We start from the raw sequence: 23,229 nt of genomic DNA, 5'->3' as shown, positions 1-23,229 counted from the left end.
GCCACTAAGTGCATTTGTGCTACAGAAGACTGTCCAAATAAAATGCTTCACTTTTTTTACTTAAACAGGTAATGCCAATTGCATGCCACTCAACAACAAATATCTGCACAAGGCAAGAAAGAGAAAAAAAAAGTATATGATGTTCTGATGAAAGTAAATCACGTGTAGTGTGATACTTTCAGCATTATCTTCACACTGTCTGGATATGAACCCAGAGAAACTATGCTAACAGGCCAAAGGCACTGCATTTACAGCTGCTGCCACAGAAACAGATATTCAGAATGTGCACATCACTCATGCCGAAATACTAGACACTGGTGCTAAAGTTGTTTTGCCAACGGAGGTTACAGAAATTAAATTGCTCACTTTTTCTTTCACTTGTGAGCCCTGTTTGTGCTCTACTAAGCAGTGCAGAAATTACACAGGCAAAATAAATATACAACAATTGTTATTATGCAGAACAAAATACAAGCTACATTTGCACATGTGCTACAAACATTCCAAGAATAATGGTAGCTTCAAGCTGGATGCAAATCCTGCATCCTTTTTCCTGTTTCTTTAAAATAATTTCATTTAACTGATGTGCTACACTGATAGTCAGGTTCAATGTAGAATTTTTTCTCATACTGCTGTTCAAAGTGCTGTCGCAAGGAGCACTGTCAAACCCAGAATTAATGGACATGCTCCACCTCAAAAAATCCAAGTCCCTTAGAGCTACACGCTCCAGGGATCTAAACCTCAGCACAAAAATAAATAGGACATGCTGGAGGGACAGATTCATTTCCCAGAGGCTCCCCTCACTCTGGAATAGAATCCCAATTCATGTTAGACATAGCCCCTCGCTGACCCTCTTCAAGCGAAATCTGGATGCGTGGATGGGAAATCGCAAATTCATCCCTGGGATCTCTTCTGTGTCCCTGCTAGACAGAGGCACAGTAAACTAATCTTAAAAGGGTACCTTCTGTGACCTACTTTACAGAGGCACAGTAGGCTAATCTAATAGGGAGGCGGAAGCCAAATACACTCTGGCTAGGCTTATAAATGCCCTAGGGCAGATAGCCTAGTATCTACCTATGAACCTATGAACTGGTGGCACTGTAAAATGCATTACCGGTGGCATGGCGTATTACAGTTCTGTAAAATGCATTACATGTGGCATGGCGTATTACATTTCTGTAAAATGCATTATTGGTGGCATGGCATATTACATTTCTATAAAATGCATTACTGGTGGCATAGTGTATTACATTTCTGTAAAATGCATTACTGGTGGCATGGCATATTACATTTCTGTAAAATGTATTACAGGTGGCATGGCGTATTACATTTCTATAAAATGCATTACTGGCAGCATGATGTATTACATTTCTGTAAAATACATTACTGGTGGAATGGCATATTACATTTCTGTAAAATGCATTACTGGTGGCGTGGTGTATTACATTTCTGTAAAATGCATTACTGGTGGTATGACATATTACATTTCTGTAAAATGCATTACTGGTGCCATGGCATATTACATTTCTCAGTTTGTACCTTGGGCATTGGACTCTTGGTCACTGTCTTGAAAGGCTACTAGTCCTCAGTGCACTTTGCAAAACCCACACATATGAAGAACACACAAAAAAAAATATTAAAAAAATGCCAGTACTAACATACAGTATATCAGGGTATAATAATAAAATGCAGGATTGTGAAGTTTCCTGGATCTGTGTGTGTTACAAGCTGATCATATGCTTAGAAAACATGCATTATCTCTGTGAGACAGCACACTGTCTGGAACTGAACCCTCAGGTTAACGCAATAACAACACATGCACTGTTGTGTTTTTTATTGCTCTTTGCCACTAACACAGGACCAGAAACTTCTCCTTTCCTATTTGCTTGAACAAGTCTAGATCCATCTGATATCGACAAATGCTTTATGCTAAAAATAGCCCACACCATTTTAATGTCAAGTTGCTGGCAGTGCCAGCTATTTCTTCCATTCATTTTCATTTTTAATGTTTTTATTGATTTTAATACATAAGTATCAATTATAACATTAAAATACAAAATTGAAATAGAACAATATTAACAAATAACACAAATTGTAACAAAACAACTATTTACAAAGATGTCTGCTAAGTAAGTAAACGGCCTGTTATTCTTAATGTCTTTGTTGAAGAAATATAGTAAGAAAAGTTTTCCATATTATTGGTATATTTAAATTTGTTTATTTAGCGGTTCTTTAAGCATTATCCATATGTTGTAAGATGTGATAATTATAGTTGTCCTGTTCTTGATTGTCAAAAGTTCATAGTGACAAATGTCGTTTGCCATATTTACAAATTCTTTCATTGCAGGAATTTAATCAATTTTCTTAATATTTGTAATTGTTTTCCTTGCTGTTGATAGTACGCTCCATAATAAAGGGTAATTCACTTTCTTTACACAAGAAGGCATCAGTGTGTTGAACATAATTAATGATTTATTTAATGTAAATGTATTATTAAATAAAGATTGCAAGAAAACATTGATTTTGTCCCAGAATGGTTTAACAGTTATGCAGTCAATAAACATATGTTGCCAATGTGCCTTATCACATACATTACATTTCCAACACAATATTTTCTTTTTATACATTCATTCAGTTCTATGAGGTGTTACAAATATTCTATGCATGAATTTCCATGTAACTAATTTCCATTTTAAAGAAGAAGTAATCTATTTAGAGGATATCAATAATTGTTTTTGTCTTCCTTACTATTTTCATAGTTATTTATAGTTCGGTAGTAATCCCAATACTTTCCATTGGCATATTTTTCAACATTTTTGTTGGATTTATATATTTTAGATAGAAGACCATTATCAGTTATTTCTTGACTTACCAATGTTATCATTAAATCTATGAATTTTGGAACATTATTTCTTATTGACAATTGCATTCAATTTATCTTACTTTCTATAGCTTGTCTATAGTTTTGTATATCTAACCCCATATCCTTATCCATGTTGAATCTGACTATTATATTTTCTGTATTTTGTATTTTGTATTTTGTTTCCATCCATTAGTTGATACCATAAATCAGATTGTTTTCTTTACATTTATGCATTGTTTTCAGATTAAAAGTATATAAGTTATATTGCATACAAGCAATTGGAAACATCAAGAAAAACATGATTTATATCCTGGATTTTATGAATATAATCTCTAAATATTTTGAACATTGAGCTGATGTGATATATGTAAAGTTAATCTTAATATTTCTATTTTCTGAAATGTAAAGTTTTAATATCCATAATAATGTATTATTTATCTCATTTTGTTGTGTAAAATGTACCTAGTTTGAGTCTGCACACATGCACTCTTGAATGTCCTTCCATTTTGCAGTATAATTTTTGTTTAACCATAAAAGGACTGTTTTTACAAGTGATGATACTGAGTGTAAATCAGAGTGTAACATGTGTGTGCTATGTCTTTAAGAAGCATGCAAGGCTGTGCATGCATGTATAAATTCCAGACAAGTACAATCCCTAGTGCCATTTTGTAGAAGTAGCCAGAGAGTGAGCATGTATGATTGCAGAAGTTAGTTTGTATATAAGTTACTTACGTTATAGTCAATAAGCCTCTATAGTGATGTGTTTGTATAGAATAAAGCTGCTTAAACAAAACCCACAAAGACTTGTTTATTTGTGTACCAACACAAAAGTAACATGGTGTCAGAACCGGGATGGAAAAGAGAAGAACATTTGGAGCCATGATATGTAAAGACGTCAGCAAAGGTAAAAACTGAGAGAAAACAGTACAAACACAACCAGAAAGAATCAGAGGTAATGAAAAATAATATGAATTATTTACTTGATGCAAAATGAGGCAAGGAAGGGTATTACAAGGGCACAAACCACATTATCAAGCAAGCAGAAAGTACAAAAAGTTTGAAAACTAAATAAAATGTTTAAGATAAATGTATTTGACAAGACAATTGGCTTTAAAGTACAAAATGAGCATGTTTAATGCAACATGAGCATGTTTAAGGCAGAACGAGTGTGTTTAAGGCAGAACGAGTGTGTTTAAGGCAGAATTGGGCATGTTTAGAGTACAACGAACAGTATGTTGGGCATAAAAGGGCTTAAACAAGCAAAAAGAATATAATAAGAAAAGGGCACAGTAAGCAAAATAAAGCAAGGCAACTGCTTGTGTTTGGGAAAAGTGCTGTGTTTGGGCATACCTATGACTTTGAATTGTATCAAGGGCCCAATTAAAATTATTTGAAGTATCTCAGAGTGTGTAAAAGTGCTTACAGTGTGTGCTTATTATTGTACATGTATTTAAAAAAGTTCACTGTGTGCAAAGTGCAACTATTTCATGTAATCCAGTCAAAGCATGTTAATTTGAAGAAAAGCTCTTGTGCTGGGTGTGTCTATTTGCAAGGTATCGGCATTACAGAGTGCTTCTTCTGCTGTAAAGAGTTGCCTAACAAGGTACCAACATTTTGGGGACATTTCAGTGTATTGCATGAAGTCATTTGCAAAGTGCAAATACTTCAAAAGGTATTGAATTTGGGCAACAGAAGTTCGATTTATTTGCATTGTACAGTTGCTTGATATGTTTCTTGCATTGATAAAAGGTGTTTCTTATAAAAGTACTGAAAATGAGAAGTGATGACATAGCGAAATATATTTATTAAATTAAAACACGTAAGACTATATTAAAAACTCTTAAGATGAGCGCTTTTGGCTTTTGCCTTCTTCAGATCTATCATAATTCAATCAGAAGCTCAATTAAATACTAAAACTATCTAACAGAATTCAGATTGCATTGTTGTGATTAACGTAAGTTGTAGTAATTCTATTCTTACTCGCAAGGTTCTCAATTTCAGTCCACCAATCATAAGTATAAAAGAAGGGGGAGTGCCCAGTCAGTATCATCGTCTCAGATGACACCTCCTTAGGATGGGTTTCATAGGTCAAACTTCAGTAAGCCAAGGTTCTTATCCACCCTCAAATCAGTGATCCATTTTGTCTCTTCATATTCAGTTAATCTTTTCAAATTCCCTCTTCTTGTACTGGAGTTTACCATTTGCAAAGCCATAAAATGAAAGGAGTGTTCAGGGTTCATATTTATATGTTTACACAGGGCATTTGTAAAGTTCTTATTCTTAATGTCCCTCATATGGGACTGTATCCTAATCCTAAAGGGACAGTTCATCTTGCCTATGTAGAAACTAGCACATTTTGTGCACTTCGCAACATATACAATATTTTTTGTTGCACAGTTCACATATGCAGGAGTTTTATATATTTTACCTGTAATAGGATGCTGAAAACATTGATTTTGTGTTATGTACTGGCCTCCCGTGCATTGGCCGCATTTAAAGGTGCCATGTATCTGTGTATATAGATGGTTCATTTTCTTCTCCTTGTCTTTGTATAGCAGTTGCTTCAAGTTCTTCCTATTTCTATAACAAAAACTCAGTGTATCTCCTATGTGTCTTATAGATTCATGAGTTGTTAATATTCACCAGTTTCTTGCTTTGCATCCTGTCTGTAAGTTAATGTGCATCTTACGGTGTGATTCTGTCTTTCTCCTGGTTATATAATTATCATTATCATTACTTCTAGGAAAATATGGTTTATCATTAGTTATTCTTAATTGTTGTATATTCTCTGCAGCATCATTCATTTCTTTACCCTTACAGCCTCTCTGTAACAATTCTTCTTTGGTATTCAATACTTTTTCTTCCTATATGTCATTCTCAGTATTCAGTCTGGAATGTCGTAAGAGTTTATTTTTAATAACTTGTGGAAATATATGTCAGGGTGCATACTGGTATGGTGCAGTGTGTTATTTCTCCAACATCCTTTCCTGAAGGTTTGGGTTTCTATGATGCCATCTTCATTCTTCAATATAGTAACATCCAGGAAATCAATATGTTAACCTCAAAATCCAGGAATTCTGTGGTGGTCCTTAAAAAGTTCACAGATTGATTCAATTCACTCACCCCACCATCCCACAACATAAAAATATCATCCACAAATTGCTTATAATATAGGAGCCTTTATCTCCATATATTGTTGGAATGGAGTACAAAGTCTAACTCCCACTGTACCATAACTATATTTGAGTAAGAATTGGCACATGAGGTACCCATGGCTACCCCCATTTTTGTATATAGATTTGGTTTCCAAACATAAGGATATTGTTCTCTAGTATAATGTCCATCAAGGAGCATAATTGCAAAATATCAGCTGCAATATACTCATTAGTCATACGCAAAAATCTTCTGATGGATTCTATACCGTAGTTGTTAGGTATGACTGTAAAAAGACTCTTTTCATCCATAGTTACCAACAATATTTCAGTATGGAGAGAATTGTTCTGGCAGTATATTGATAAAGTTCTCAAAAAATCTTCTGTATCTCTTAAAACTGGTGTTGGTCTAGCCAGTGCACCCTTTAATCGATGTTCTGCATAAATGGAGAGAGGCTCCATGACCCATCCAGCCGCAGACACTATGGGGCACATAGGGTGGTTGTTCAATTGTTTATGAATCTTCGGCATACCCCTTATCACTGGAACTGTTGGTTCTTTCACCAAGAAATATTCATATAAATCTAAACCAATCAAGTGTGTAATCATAAGGCCATATAGACTATGATTCACCTGCACTATTAGTTTATCCAGCTCATAACTTTGTATAGGCTTATAAGTGTGGACATCACTCAATAGTGCAACCTTTTTCTGTTCATACCATAAACTGTCCATCACAACAATTGCACCTCCCATGTCTGCTGGCCTTATAATAATTAGTTCATTATTTAACAGTTGTTGTAATGCTTCCCTTTCACCTTTGCCCATATTGTGGACGCCTTTAGATTTATTTGTTTGTCTCATCTGAAATACCTCATTTTCACAGATTTAATCAAATGTTCTTTGTACCAACACAAAAGTAACATGGTGTCAGAACCGGGATGGAAAAGAGAAGAACATTTGGAGCCATGATATGTAAAGACGTCAGCAAAGGTAAAACTGAGAGAAAACAGTACAAACACAACCAGAAAGAATCAGAGGTAATGAAAAATAATATGAATTATTTACTTGATGCAAAATGAGGCAAGGAAGGGTATTACAAGGGCACAAACCACATTATCAAGCAAGCAGAAAGTACAAAAAGTTTGAAAACTAAATAAAATGTTTAAGATAAATGTATTTGACAAGACAATTGGCTTTAAAGTACAAAATGAGCATGTTTAATGCAACATGAGCATGTTTAAGGCAGAACGAGTGTGTTTAAGGCAGAACGAGTGTGTTTAAGGCAGAATTGGGCATGTTTAGAGTACAACGAACAGTATGTTGGGCATAAAAAGGGCTTAAACAAGCAAAAAAGAATATAATAAGAAAAGGGCACAGTAAGCAAAAATAAAGCAAGGCAACTGCTTGTGTTTGGGAAAAGTGCTGTGTTTGGGCATACCTATGACTTTGAATTGTATCAAGGGCCCAATTAAAATTATTTGAAGTATCTCAGAGTGTGTAAAAGTGCTTACAGTGTGTGCTTATTATTGTACATGTATTTAAAAAAGTTCACTGTGTGCAAAGTGCAACTATTTCATGTAATCCAGTCAAAGCATGTTAATTTGAAGAAAAGCTCTTGTGCTGGGTGTGTCTATTTGCAAGGTATCGGCATTACAGAGTGCTTCTTCTGCTGTAAAGAGTTGCCTAACAAGGTACCAACATTTTGGGGACATTTCAGTGTATTGCATGAAGTCATTTGCAAAGTGCAAATACTTCAAAAGGTATTGAATTTGGGCAACAGAAGTTCGATTTATTTGCATTGTACAGTTGCTTGATATGTTTCTTGCATTGATAAAAGGTGTTTCTTATAAAAGTACTGAAAATGAGAAGTGATGACATAGCGAAATATATTTATTAAATTAAAACACGTAAGACTATATTAAAAACTCTTAAGATGAGCGCTTTTGGCTTTTGCCTTCTTCAGATCTATCATAATTCAATCAGAAGCTCAATTAAATACTAAAACTATCTAACAGAATTCAGATTGCATTGTTGTGATTAACGTAAGTTGTAGTAATTCTATTCTTACTCGCAAGGTTCTCAATTTCAGTCCACCAATCATAAGTATAAAAGAAGGGGGAGTGCCCAGTCAGTATCATCGTCTCAGATGACACCTCCTTAGGATGGGTTTCATAGGTCAAACTTCAGTAAGCCAAGGTTCTTATCCACCCTCAAATCAGTGATCCATTTTGTCTCTTCATATTCAGTTAATCTTTTCAAATTCCCTCTTCTCGTACTGGAGTTTACCATTTGCAAAGCCATAAAATGAAAGGAGTGTTCAGGGTTCATATTTATATGTTTACACAGGGCATTTGTAAAGTTCTTATTCTTAATGTCCCTCATATGGGACTGTATCCTAATCCTAAAGGGACAGTTCATCTTGCCTATGTAGAAACTAGCACATTTTGTGCACTTCGCAACATATACAATATTTTTTGTTGCACAGTTCACATATGCAGGAGTTTTATATATTTTACCTGTAATAGGATGCTGAAAACATTGATTTTGTGTTATGTACTGGCCTCCCGTGCATTGGCCGCATTTAAAGGTGCCATGTATCTGTGTATATAGATGGTTCATTTTCTTCTCCTTGTCTTTGTATAGCAGTTGCTTCAAGTTCTTCCTATTTCTATAACAAAAACTCAGTGTATCTCCTATGTGTCTTATAGATTCATGAGTTGTTAATATTCACCAGTTTCTTGCTTTGCATCCTGTCTGTAAGTTAATGTGCATCTTACGGTGTGATTCTGTCTTTCTCCTGGTTATATAATTATCATTATCATTACTTCTAGGAAAATATGGTTTATCATTAGTTATTCTTAATTGTTGTATATTCTCTGCAGCATCATTCATTTCTTTACCCTTACAGCCTCTCTGTAACAATTCTTCTTTGGTATTCAATACTTTTTCTTCCTATATGTCATTCTCAGTATTCAGTCTGGAATGTCGTAAGAGTTTATTTTAATAACTTGTGGAAATATATGTCAGGGTGCATACTGGTATGGTGCAGTGTGTTATTTCTCCAACATCCTTTCCTGAAGGTTTGGGTTTCTATGATGCCATCTTCATTCTTCAATATAGTAACATCCAGGAAATCAATATGTTAACCTCAAAATCCAGGAATTCTGTGGTGGTCCTTAAAAGTTCACAGATTGATTCAATTCACTCACCCCACCATCCCACAACATAAAAATATCATCCACAAATTGCTTATAATATAGGAGCCTTTATCTCCATATATTGTTGGAATGGAGTACAAAGTCTAACTCCCACTGTACCATAACTATATTTGAGTAAGAATTGGCACATGAGGTACCCATGGCTACCCCCATTTTTGTATATAGATTTGGTTTCCAAACATAAGGATATTGTTCTCTAGTATAATGTCCATCAAGGAGCATAATTGCAAAATATCAGCTGCAATATACTCATTAGTCATACGCAAAAATCTTCTGATGGATTCTATACCGTAGTTGTTAGGTATGACTGTAAAAAGACTCTTTTCATCCATAGTTACCAACAATATTTCAGTATGGAGAGAATTGTTCTAGCAGTGTATTGATAAAGTTCTCAAAAAATCTTCTGTATCTCTTAAAACTGGTGTTGGTCTGGCCAGTGCACCCTTTAATCGATGTTCTGTATAAATGGAGAGAGGCTCCATGACCCATCCAGCTGCAGACACTATGGGGCACATAGGGTGGTTGTTCAATTGTTTATGAATCTTCGGCATACCCCTTATCACTGGAACTGTTCGTTCTTTCACCAAGAAATATTCATATAAATCTAAACCAATCAAGTGTGTAATCATAAGGCCATATAGACTATGCTTCACCTGCACTATTAGTTTATCCAGCTCATAACTTTGTATAGGCTTATAAGTGTGGACATCACTCAATAGTGCGACCTTTTTCTGTTCATACCATAAACTGTTCATCACAACAATTGCACCTCCCATGTCTGCTGGCCTTATAATAATTAGTTCATTATTTAACAGTTGTTGTAATGCTTCCCTTTCACCTTTGCCCATATTGTGGACGCCTTTAGATTTATTTGTTTGTCTCATCTGAAATACCTCATTTTCACAGATTTAAACAAATGCCTCTACTATAGGAAGCAATGTTGGAAGCTGGCTTTACACAGCTCATTTCTGATACCACTTATTTCAATAACTCCCATGCAGCCTCATCTCTCCGTGACTAGATTCTTGTCTCACACCCTTCCAAATACCATAATCCTGAAACACTACCAAATTCCCTAAGTGATCACCGCCCAATAAAAATACTCAAATACACATCCCATCAAGCTAAACCTCAAAGGTTTATCAAACACCGAAAACTAACAAACTTTAATCCTGAAAATCTAAAATCTTTATTATCAAAAGTGAACTGGAATCCCTTAAAACTACTCCCCTTGGATGAAGCTGTCAACTTTTTTAACTCCACTTTCCTTAGTATTTTAAATTCTTTGGCACCACTTAGAACAGTCTGCATAAAGTCTAACATATCTCCATGGCTGACCGTAAACACTCGTGCACTACTATAAAAAAATAAAAAAAAAAAAAAAGAAAAGCATGGGAAATTTGGACTAAAATTAAACATCAACCAGACCACCAGAAATATAAACAACTTAGAAATCTTGCCAAAAGTCACATAAATAAAGATAAGGAAATATTCTATAATAATCCATCTTCTACCTTTAAATCCAACCCTAAAACGTTCTGGCACTCTGTAAATCAAATACTACACCCAGGTGCAGTAGTCTCCCCTAATCCTCATCCTGACAAAGCACATGAGGAAACTGCCTCCATATTCAACAACTACTTTATAGACTCAATATCCAAATTATTAAATCAAGACACAAACCATCCCACCAACAATAATAGACCTAATAACTCAAACTCTTCCATCAGTAGTAACCCTACCACTACCTTCTCTCTCAAACCTGTCTCCACTAACTATATTAAAATTTTACTATCTAAATTAAAACCTTGCTCCACATCTGTAGACAAAATTCCCTCCACATTCCTTCTGGCTGCTGCTGATGTTCTTGCTTTCCCAGTTTCTATTCTAATAAACCGCTCTATCACAGAATCCACATTCCCTTCCATCTTGAAGCAATTTTACACCCTTCCAATACACAAAGGAGGAAACTCCATAGATATAACTAATTTTAGACCCATAATCATACTCTCACCACTCTCCAAAATTCTGGAAAAATGTATACACAATCAAGTCTTACACTACCTTCTGCAAGAAAATCTACTCACACCTATCCACATGGATTTCATCCCAGGCACAGCACTACTACAGCTCTCCTGTCTTTCCTAAACTCTGTATCACTAGCTAGAGACAGTAACAAAGGTATTTACTGTCTCTTCATTGACCTTTCTAAAGCCGTTGATACAGTCTCTCATAAACTCCTTCTCCTTAAACTAGCAAAATTACATTTCTCTCCATCCACCATATTGTGGTTTAACAGATATCTCTCTGATAGACTCCAATCAATCAAATGGCTCTCAGCTTTCTCCCTTCTTCTTCCTGTTAAAATGGGTGTTCCACAAGGCTCCATCATTGGGCCACTTCTTTTTAACATCTTTACCAACCTTCTCTACTCTTCCTGTCCTGGATCCTCACTGATACAATACACAGATTGTTCTACACTTATCACAACTGCTGAATCACCAACTTAACTAAAATCACACACATGGTCCTCTTTTAACTCTGTAGAAAACTGGCTATTTGAAAATCAACTTATCCTTAATCCAAACAAAACCAAATCACTACTTTTTTTCTCCCAAAAAAACTTAACCACATAAAGTCTTTCTTCTCCATATTGTCACAAAATAATACTCAAATACAGGTGGACACCAGTACAAAACTCTTAGGTGTTACTATTGATGATAGACTAAACTTTGATTTACATGTCAATAATTGTATCCGAAAAACACATCTCAAGCTAGGTCTCCTCTACAGAAACAAAAAATATCTTACCGAAACAGCAAAACTAAGCCTTTCAAATACCTGCCTCTTACCCACTTTACCCTATAGCTCCCAAATTCTCACCAGCCTCAACAGTGGACTACTAAACAAGTTAGAAACAACTTATAACAGGATTGCCAGATTTGCTGCCCAGAATTCTTACAAGCCCATCACTGTCTCTCACTAAAAGAACTAAATTGGCTTGAATTACCCAACCTGCTTTAGTATAATCAGTTTCAGATTATTCATTCCATTCTCTACAAACCCTCTTTCTGTCCAACTATCTCATCTGTAATCTCTCATTACCTACCCACTAGATTACTCCACAGTTCTGAACGAGGCCTACTAAAAATCTACAAACCAAGGACCAAAATGGGTCACCTAGTCTATAGCTTTAACCCTTCCAAGGCCTGGAATAGCCTACCACTATATATAAGATCCCTTTAACATCCCAATCAATTCAAAACCGCTACAAAAAATACTTTCATGAAAAATGGAACTGCCAATGTAGTTATCCCCTGTAAACACTCCCCTATAACCTTCTACTTCTCTTCTCTCTTCCTTCCCTTCAATAAACAAAATTACTACTTTATCTTCACCTCTTGCAACATCACTGTACAAACATAACTAGTAAAATATTTCAGCTATGTAACTATTGCACTACTATATATATAATATGTAATTATGAATATATCCCTCTGATTAATGCATTTCTATAAGTATTTCACTTGCCACAGTCTAATGTATGACGCTGTAATGCAGTAATGTGTGGTACTGATGAATGTATTCTATTTGTATTCAATATATAAAATTTCTATTTTTCTGTTGGAGCTTTTCTCCTCGGGCCTCCGCTGAAAACAGGCAAGTGTAGCCCAGTTGGACAAACCCGGTCAACAAATATAAAACAAAATAAATAATAAATAAATAACCAGGAGAAAGACAGAATCACACACCGTAGTATGCACATTAACTTACAGTCAGGATGCAAAGCAAGTTTTGATATAATTAGAAGAAACTGGTGAATATTAACAACTGATGAATCCATAAGATGCATAATAGGAGATACCCCAAGTTTTTCTTATAGAAATAGGAAAACTTGAAGCAACTGCTATGCAAAGACAAGGAGAAGAAAGTGAACCATCTATATACACAGAGATATGGCACCTTTAAATGCAGCCAGTGCACGGTATGCCAGTATATAACACAAGATCAATCTTTTCAGTGCCCTATTACAGGTAAAATATATAGAACTCCCATGTATGTGAACTGTTTGACAAAGGATATTGTATATGTTGCAAAGTACACAAAATGTGTTACTTTCTACATAGGCAAAATGAACTGTCCCTTTAGGATTAGGAGACAGTCCTATATAAAGGACATTAAGAATAAAAATTTTACAAATGCCCTGTATAAACATATAAATGTGAACCCTGAACACTCCTTTCATTTTATCTCTTTGCAAGTAGTAAACCCCAGTATGAGAAGAGGGGATTTGAAAGGATTAACTGAATATGAAGAGACAAAATGGATCACTGATTTGAGGGTGGATAAAGAATTTGGGCTCAATGAAGTTTTACCTATGAAACCCATCCTAAGGAGGCGTCATCTGAGATGATGATACTGACTGGGCACTCCCCCTTGTTTTATATTTATGATTGGTGAACTGAAATTGAGAACCTTGTGAATGAGAATAGAATTACTAAAATTTACATTAGTAACAACAATGCAATCTGAATTCCATTGGATAGTTTTAGTATTTAATTGAGCTTCTGATTGGATTATGATAGATCTGAAGAAGGTGATAGCCGAAAGCCCTCATCTTCTGTGTTTTTAATATAGTCTTATCTTCAATCAAAGAAAATTCAGCTTATGATTATAACCAGTTCTAACAAAAACACTGATAACAGTCAGTTCACTATCTACTCCACAAATACTACTCCAATCACTCCAGTGGCACAAGCTAAGCTTTTGGGAATAACCATAGACTCCCGCCTAAAATTTGATAGTCATCTCAACTTAACTATTAAAAAAGTACATGCCAAACTGGAATCACTCTACTGTATCAAACCATTTCTTACCAACAATACAAGATCAGCCATTGCTCGCTCCCAACTTCTATCCACCCTACTCTATACATCTCCCAGTCTGACTAATCTCAACAAAACTGAACTAAGCAAAATGGAAGCCAGCTATAACAGAATTGGCCAATTTGCTGCAAATTGCTCATATAGAAATCATCTCTATACTACTTTGAAACTTCTCCACTGGCTTGAACTACCCAACCTCCTAACCTACAATCAGATCTGCCTCTGTTATTCTATCTATTACCTCCCCAATAAGTGTCCTGCCCTCAAAAACCTACTACAGCATTACTCACCCAAAAGGCCTCTTAGATCATCAAGCAAACTACTACTAGAAGTCACCAACAGCTACAATAGTTTTGGAGATGCTCTATATAGTAGTTCAGTGGCTAAAAAATTGAACTCTCTCCCCACTAGCATACAAAACACATCGTCCAAAGCCTTCTTTAAAAACCTCATTAGGCAACATCTCAACCAAATTTGACAGTGCCATGACTGCTCCCCAGGCTAATTAAAGGTACACATACTAAACCTAGAGTACTTGATAATAGTTTTCACCCTTACTCACAAACACTGGCTAGTGTACAATGTATGTACTATGCCTGTGTACTATGTATGTATTCTACCTATGTTCCAAATTTCAGCTGTACACAACAAATCTATTAATTACCTTTTTTAAATTAATATTTTCTTGTTTGTTCTCTCCACTGTAACTGTTGATGTGCATCATACCACTGTAAAAACATGTCTATTGTAATTTGTGTGTATACATATCTAAATATCTAAATGTACCTGTAATTCTTCTATGTGGAGCTTTTCTCCCTGGGCCTCTGCTGAAAAAGGGCCTTTTCGGCTCAGTCAGACACCCCCGGTTAACAAATGTAAAATAAAAAAATAAATAAATAAATAATGTGTTTTAATTTAATAAATATATTTCGCTGTAGCATCATTTCTCGTTTTCAGTATTTGTGGACATATATTTCCTGAAGTGATCTTGCTGGTTTAACTTGGACTTTACTTTGTTTGTTTCTTACAAAAGATTACAAGAAAAATGTCACAGGATACCTTCTCCTTGAAAAGAAGGCAGGGTAAGGTTATAAGAGCTTTCCTTCCCTTTATTCACACTCAATACAAATGGAACTTCATCAGATACAACACCTTACACACTTCCCCCCTTTATTATATACAATTCAATTGATTAATCACAATCAATTAACTTAAATGAATTAATTAGTTAAGTGTGTTCTCAAGGTAAAAACACATTAATATGTTCTTTAAAAATATATAGCTGTGTATAATACATGAATAATTCTCCTATAAAAACGCATGTATAATACACATTTCATCTGTTAGGAAAATATATTTATAAATAACAATACATATATTAGATACTAACTTAATTGCTTCTATGTTCAACCACTTAAACCATTTTTATCTAATCTCATCTGTCTTTAAATGAAGCAAGCTCCATAGAGAAATCCTGACATTGATAGCAGGAAAAGCTGTGATATTCAACAAAACCTGCCAGTATGTTTTCCTGTATTCTAAAAAACAGGGCCAATTGCCCCCCTCTCCTGTCTATCTACCTTTTCCAATACACAGAAGAGGATTTTTTTTAATCCTTACAGTTTATGCTGTGTCTAAATAAGGCATTTGTTTTGTCTTATCTCTTAATTGCATAAATGTGTTATAAATTCACCTTTTTAACTTGCTTTCCATTTTTCCTATATAATATGCACAGCATGACCGGCACAAGGCCACATAGACAACTCCTTTTGTATTACAGTCATAATTCCCAGTCACTGGAATTATTCTATTGTGATCCTCTATCACTATATTCCTGCATTCATAGATGCACCTACATTCCCTGCAGCCATTGCATTTCCTCATATTACCTAATGGAATCCTATCTTTGTTTTTCTTCCTTTCAAATAAGTTCTTAATGTTAGGTCCTCTTCTGAAAACTATTTTTGGTTTATTACCCAGTTTTTCAGTTAATCCATATGCCCCAAAAACACAATTCCAGTTCTTTTCCACCATTTTACGGACCTCTACACTATCCTCATTATATGTTAGCACACAGCAAGTAGTTACTTCTTCTGCCTTCTTAACATTCAACAAACTCTCAGTTTTTTTTAATAATGGGGGATAAAAATCTTCTCTCCTGCTTGTTACATAACTCTCCTGTCCCTCTAGGACACTAGATGGGTAACCCCTTATTACCAGCATAGTCTTTAACTCTACCATTTTTTTCTTTAAACCTGTTGTCATCTGTTGTTAGTCTTGATATTCTAATCATTTGGCCCTTTACCAAATTTCTTTTTTGCCAAAAGTGGTGGTCACTCTCAAAGTGCAGATAACTATTTGAGTGGGTGAGCTTCCTATATATACCTGATTCATAATATTCATCCCTTCTATTTTTGTATAGGTGCATGTCCAGATAATTAACTGCTTCTTTCTCAGTTTTACTGGTAAAGCTCAAAAAATCAGTAGTGGCATTGATATAGTTCAAAAAATCATCTGCCTCATCAAGCCCCCCTTCCCATAATATTAGAATATCGTCCAAAAATCTATAATATCTAAAGATATTTTTCCGAAACATTGAATTTAACACAAATTTGGCTCTCCAATACCAAAGAACGATGTTAGCAAATATTGGGGCTACTGCTGCATCCATTGCTACACCTCGGGTTTGCTTGAAATGTTCCCCCTGAAACCACACAAAATTATTTTTCAGAACCAATTCCATGAGGGTAGCTAAGACATAAACCATATTCCTTGAAAATCTAGTTCCTTCCCTTAGTGCTTCCTGAAAATATTCCATTCCTTCTTCTTGTGGGATACAATGAAAAAGGTCCTTAATATCAATAATCAAGAAAATAGCTTCTTCCTTGAACTCATTCTTTGCCATGTACTGTAATAAATGACAAGAGTCCTTCAAGACATGTTTTTTATCCTCAAAAAATCCTTTTAAATGGAAATCTAATATTTTTTGCTATAGGTTCTGTTTAACTCCCACCTCCTGCCACTATGGGTCTCTTCAGTGGATCCCCTAATGATTTATGAATTTCGGGGATCCCAAAGAAGGATAGGGTTACAGGATTTAAGTATCTCATCTCATCTTCACTGAAGGTATATTCCTGGAAGAGTTCTTCCAAAATCATGTCTAATCTAGCATTAAAGATGTTAACCTCATTCAGTGATGCTGCACTTAAGTAGGAACTGTCATTCAAATATTTCATCATTCTGGTGGTGTAGTCATAATGTTCCATTACAACTACCCCTCCCCCCTTATCAAGCTTCATGATTCTTATTTCTTGGTTCCTCATTAACTCTGTTAATGCCTGTTGTTCATCTTTTGTTAAATGTTGGTTAATCCGTCTAGTCTTATTCCCTATTAAATTCCTGCATAAATGTGTTGGTAAATTTGCTTTTTAAGACAAAGATAGGATTCCATTGGGTAATATGAGGAAATGCAATGGCTGCAGGGAAAGTAGGTACATCTATGAATGCAGGAATATAGTGATGGAGAGTCGTAATAGAATAATTCCAGTGACAGGGAATTATAACTGTAATACAAAAGGAATTGTCTATATGGCCTTGTGAAGGAACTAGATTTTCAAGGGATATGGTACATGTCTTAGCTACCCTCATGGAATTGGTTCTGAAAAATAATTTTGTGTGGTTCAGAGGGAACATTTCAAGCAAACCCGAGGTGTAGCAATGGGTGCAGCAGTAGCCCCAATATTTGCTAATATTGTTCTATGTTATTGGGAAACCAAATTTGTGTTAAATTCAATGTTTAGGAAAGATATCTTTAGATATTATAGACTTTTGGATGATATTCTAATATTATGGGAAGGGGGGCTTGATGAGGCAGATGATTTTTTGAACTATATCAATGCCACTACTGATTTTTTGAGCTTTACTAGTAAAATTGAGAAAGAAGCAGTTAATTATCTGGACATCCACCTATACAAAAATAGAAGGGATGGATGTTATGAATCATGCATATATAGGAAGCCCACCCGCTCGAATAGTTATCTGCACTTTGAGAGTGACCACCCCCTTTGGCAAAAAAGAAATTTGGTAAAGGGCCAAATGATTAGAATATCAAGACTAACAACATATGACAACAGGTTTAAAGAACACATGGTAGAGTTAAAGACTATGCTGGCAATAAGGGGTTACCCAACTAGTGTTCTAGAGGGACAGGAGAATTTTGTAACAAGCAGGAGAGAAGATTTTTATCCCCATTATTGAAGAAACCTGAGAGTTTGTTGAATGTTAAGAAGACAGAAGAGGCAACTACTTGCTGTGTGCTAACATATAATGAGGATAGTGTAGAGGTCCGTAAAATGGTGGAAACGAACTGGAATTGTGTTTTTGGGTCATATGGATTAACTGAAAAAATGGGCAATAAACCAAAAATAGTTTTCAGAAGAGGACCCAACATTAAGAACTTATTTGAAAGGAAGAAAAACAAAGATAGGATTCCATTAGGTAATATGAGGAAATGCAATGGCTGCAGGGAATGTAGGTGCATCTATGAATGCAGGAATATAGTGATAGAGGATCACAATAGAATAATTCCAGTGACAGGGAATTATGACTGTAATACAAAAGGAGTTGTCTATGTGGCCTTGTGCCAGTCATGCTGTGCATATTATATAGGAAAATGGAAAACAAGTTAAAAAACTGAATTTACCAACACATTTATACAATTAAGAGACAAGACAAAACAAATGCCTTATTTAGACACAGCATAAACTGTAAGGATTTTAAAAAATTCCTCTTCTGTGTATTGGAAAAGGTAGGTAGACAGGAGAGGTGGGTGATTGGCCCTGTTTTTTAGAATACAGGGAAACACACTGGCAGGTTTTGTTGAATGCCACAGTTTTTCCTGGTATCAATGACAGGATTTCTCTAAGGAGCTTGCTTCATTTAAAGGCAGATGAGATTAGATAAAACTGGTTTAAGTGGTTGAACATAGAAGCAATTAAGTTAGTATTTAATATATGTATTGTTGTTTATAAATATATTTTCTTAACAGATGAAATGTTTATTATATATATATGTTTTTTATAGGAGAATTATTCATGTATTATACACAGCTATATATTTTTAAAGAACATATGAATGTGTTTTTAACTTGAGAGCACACTTAACTAATTAATTCATTTAAGTTAATTGATTGTGATTAATCAATTGAATTGTATATAAAAAAGGGGGGGTGTGAGGTTTTGTATCTGATGAAGTTCCATTTTTATTGAGTGCAAATAAAGGGAATGAAAGCGCTTATAACTTTACCCTGCCTGGTGTCTGGTTCTTTTCAAGGAGAAGGTATCCTGTGACATTTTTGTTGGATTATTTGCTTTTATGTGTTTTACTATTGTGAAAAGATTACAAGAGTATTACAGTGCTCATTAATTGTTCAGTTGCATTGTAAAGTTTTTGAATGTTTCTTAAAGTGATGACTTTGACAAGTGATGGCACATGACTGTAGCATTCCTGCCTTTATCGATAAAGTTCTAAGTGATTACTTTAGCATTTTTGCTTTTATCAATTTTAAAAGTAAAAGCCTTTAACATTTCTACCTTTATCAATTCCGCAAGCATATTGAGTGATGATAAATGACTTTAGCATTTCTGCCTTTAACAATCAAAGATTTAATAAAGCATCAAAAAGGCAGAGAAATTATTCAGCAAAGCTCCGTAAAGCATCAAAAAGTTTGAAAAGCTATTCCACAAAGTTTTTTAAAGCATTTATAGCCCGAAAAAGTTATTTCACAAAGTAAAGTATCGAGAAATCTAAACAGCTAAGTCTCAAAGTACAGTAAAGCATCGAGAAATCTAAACAGCTAAGTCTCAAAGTACAGTAAAGCATTGAGAAATCTAAAAAGCTATTTCAGAAAGCACTATAAAGCATTGAGGGATCTAAAAATATATTTTAGAAAGTACAGTAAAGCATCCTGAAATCTGAAAATCTATTTTGCAAAGTGCAATAAATCATCAAGAAGCCCAAGAGGTTTATTTCGTGAAGTCCAGTTATTTGAAATTACTACGAGGTTGTTCATTTATACAATTCCAATAAGCTTAAAGAGAGAAAGTATCAGTACAAAGCACAAAAGCATTGAGCAAACTGTTTTTATGCCAATTACTTATGCACGTGTGTGTGTGTGTGTGTGTGTGTGTGTGTGTGTGTGTGTGTGTGTGTGTGTGTGTGTGTGTGTGTGTGTATTCATGTGTATTTGCAAGACCCTTTGCTGATATGTGTTAATATGACAGACGGATTTCGAAAACCTTAACCACTTGTATTTGATCAGAATATTGCAGATAACTGGAGAATATTTGAACAAGAGTATTACCTCCCCCCTTGAATCTTAATGAAACAAAGGTGAAGTACTATCTCTGTCATACACATAGTCACAATACCTAAACCCTCCCTAAGACTTGATTACTATCAAGTGACATCCACCCAAATCTAGGCCTAAATAATTCATCCACTGATAATAATGGAGCCTTTCCTGATCCAGGGCTCACTACTCTTCCTAAAAATAGCATATCCTTCTACTAAATGAATACTAGAAGTGTAATAAAAAATGTCAGTGAATTTCATGCCTGGATAACCAACCATACCCCAGACATAATAACTTTCACTGAAACTTAGCTGAAACCTCAACACTCTGATAAACAGATTCTCCTCTCTGGCTATAACATTCTTTGATTAGACTGCCAAAAGAAAAAGGGGGCAGGGTAGCTATTGCCTTTTCAAACCATTTCACTCTCACTTGTCCTGGCAAACTTCTCCCATTCTTCCCACCAGCTGAAATCCTAACTGCTAACTTCAAACCTAATAATTTCACCACCATTACCATATCTGCTATCTATATCTCTCCAGGGGACAATATTCATATTCTGGAAAATATTCTTGCTTACTTCACTCAATACTTTCCTAATGAAACCATCTTATTAGGGGATGTTAACATTAATTGGTTAACTCTGTGCGCTCTAAACTCAGCTGCACCCATTAACTTACAAGGCTTTACACAACTTATCTCCACTCCCACACATATCAACAAAACTCACAACTCTATAGCTCTTTTATTGATTGGATATTAGTTTCAGAGCCCCACTAATATCATGACCCGTCTACCCTTCCTGACTCTCTGAGTGACCACTCTCCAATTAGAGCTGTTAGATTCTCCCCATTACTCTAAGCCTCATAGATACATAACCTGCCGCCAACTAACTTCTGCCCTAAGACTTTTAATTCTCTCCTTGATAGTATAAATTGGTCTCACTTAACACAACTCCCCCTAGATGATGCTGTCCACTCATTTAACTCTACCTTCTTAAATATCCTGAACTCTCTTGCACCCATTCATACTATATGGGTTAATCCTAACATATCTCCATGGCTAAACAATCCCACTCACTCCTTGATAAAAACTATAGACAAAATGTGGACATTTTGGGTAAAAACTAAACTTCCTATCCTAAACTTCCTATCAACCTGCAAAAATATAAAGAATTTAGAAATCTAACTGAAAAGCATATCCTCAAAGATAAAAAGGACTTTTATTACAACCAATCTTATGTACAAAAAAAAAATCCCCAAAAATCTGAAACTCAGTCAATCAAATATTGCATCCCAGGAACCCTTCATCACCCAACACCTGCCCTTGTAAGACTCCAGATGAAACAGCTAACATCTTTAACTCTTACTTCATCGAATCTATCGCAAAGATGGTAAACTCTATCGCTACCTCAACCAGGTCTACTAAATTTCCTGCATTCTCTGCTATTCTAAATACTCCCAATACCCTCTTCCTACATCCTGTTTCCACCAGATATATTAAATCCCTACTCTCTAAACTAAAACCATGCTCTGCATCTGCTGACAATATCCCTCCTTATTTCCTTCAGGTTGCAGCTGACTATCTTGCATTCCCTGTATCTATATTGATAAACTGCTCCATCACTGAATCAAAGGTTCCTTCACATTGGAAACAATTTTACATTCTACTAATACCCAAAGGAGGTAACTCCTCTGAAATCTGTAATTTCAGAACATGCTATACTTTGCCCTCTTTCTAAAGTGCTTGAAAGATGCATTCATCATCAAGTTCTCCAACACCTTCTAAAGGAAAACCTGCTTACACCCACACAGCATGGCTTTCGCCCAAAGCAAAGCAGTACCACCACTACCCTCTTATCTTTTAATAATACTATCTCTTCAGCCAGAGATAACATGAAACTTGTTTTCTGTCTATTCCTGGACCTATCAAAAACCTTTGATACAGTGTCTCACCCTCTTCTCCTTAATAAAACTAACTGACCTTAACTTCTCTACCTCTACTGTTGGCTAGTTTTGTAGCTATCTTACTGATCACCCCCCAGGGATCCATTCTTGGCCCATTGCTTTTCAATATCTTTAACAATCATTTCTATACTTCCTGTCCTCGATCCTCTCTAGTTCAGTACACGGATGACTCTACTGTTATCACTACTGCTGATACTCTCTCCAACCTCCTCAGTGCCATCCAGACTTCCTTTAACTCAGTTGAAACCTGGATCTCTAACAACCAGCTTATTCTAAACCCTAAGAAAACTAAGCTTTTACTTTTTCTTCCCAGAAACTTAATCCATCTCAAACCAACCTTATCTATACAATCTCTAAATAACACTCTTATTGACATAGAAATCAGTACAAAACTCCTAGGTGTCACCATTGATGACCATTTTAAATTTAACTTGCACATAAATAACTGTATAAGGAAGACCCACCAAAACTTGGTCTTCTTTACAGGAATAAAAAGTTTCTTACAAGTAAAGCTAAAGTAACCCTCTCTCAAGCCTATCTCCCACCCAATCTATTATACACCTCCCAAATCCTAACCAATCTCAAGTCCACTCTCCTAGCTAAGCTTCAATCTACCTATAAGAAGGTGGCTAGATTTGCAGCACATCAAACATATAATTCCCACCATTGTCTTTCTTTTAAACTCCTAAACTGGCTAGAATTCCCTCATCTGCTTCTCTTCAATCAACTTCAGATTATTCATTCCATCCTTTGTCAGCCATCTGTCCTAATCTATCTTCTCTCATCTCCGT

This window comes from Protopterus annectens, chromosome 7.part0 (genome assembly GCF_019279795.1).
Source record: "Protopterus annectens isolate FY-2018-M chromosome 7.part0, PAN1.0, whole genome shotgun sequence".
In the NCBI taxonomy this organism is placed as follows: domain Eukaryota; kingdom Metazoa; phylum Chordata; order Ceratodontiformes; family Protopteridae; genus Protopterus; species Protopterus annectens.
Note: the sequence above shows the minus strand (reverse complement) of the source record.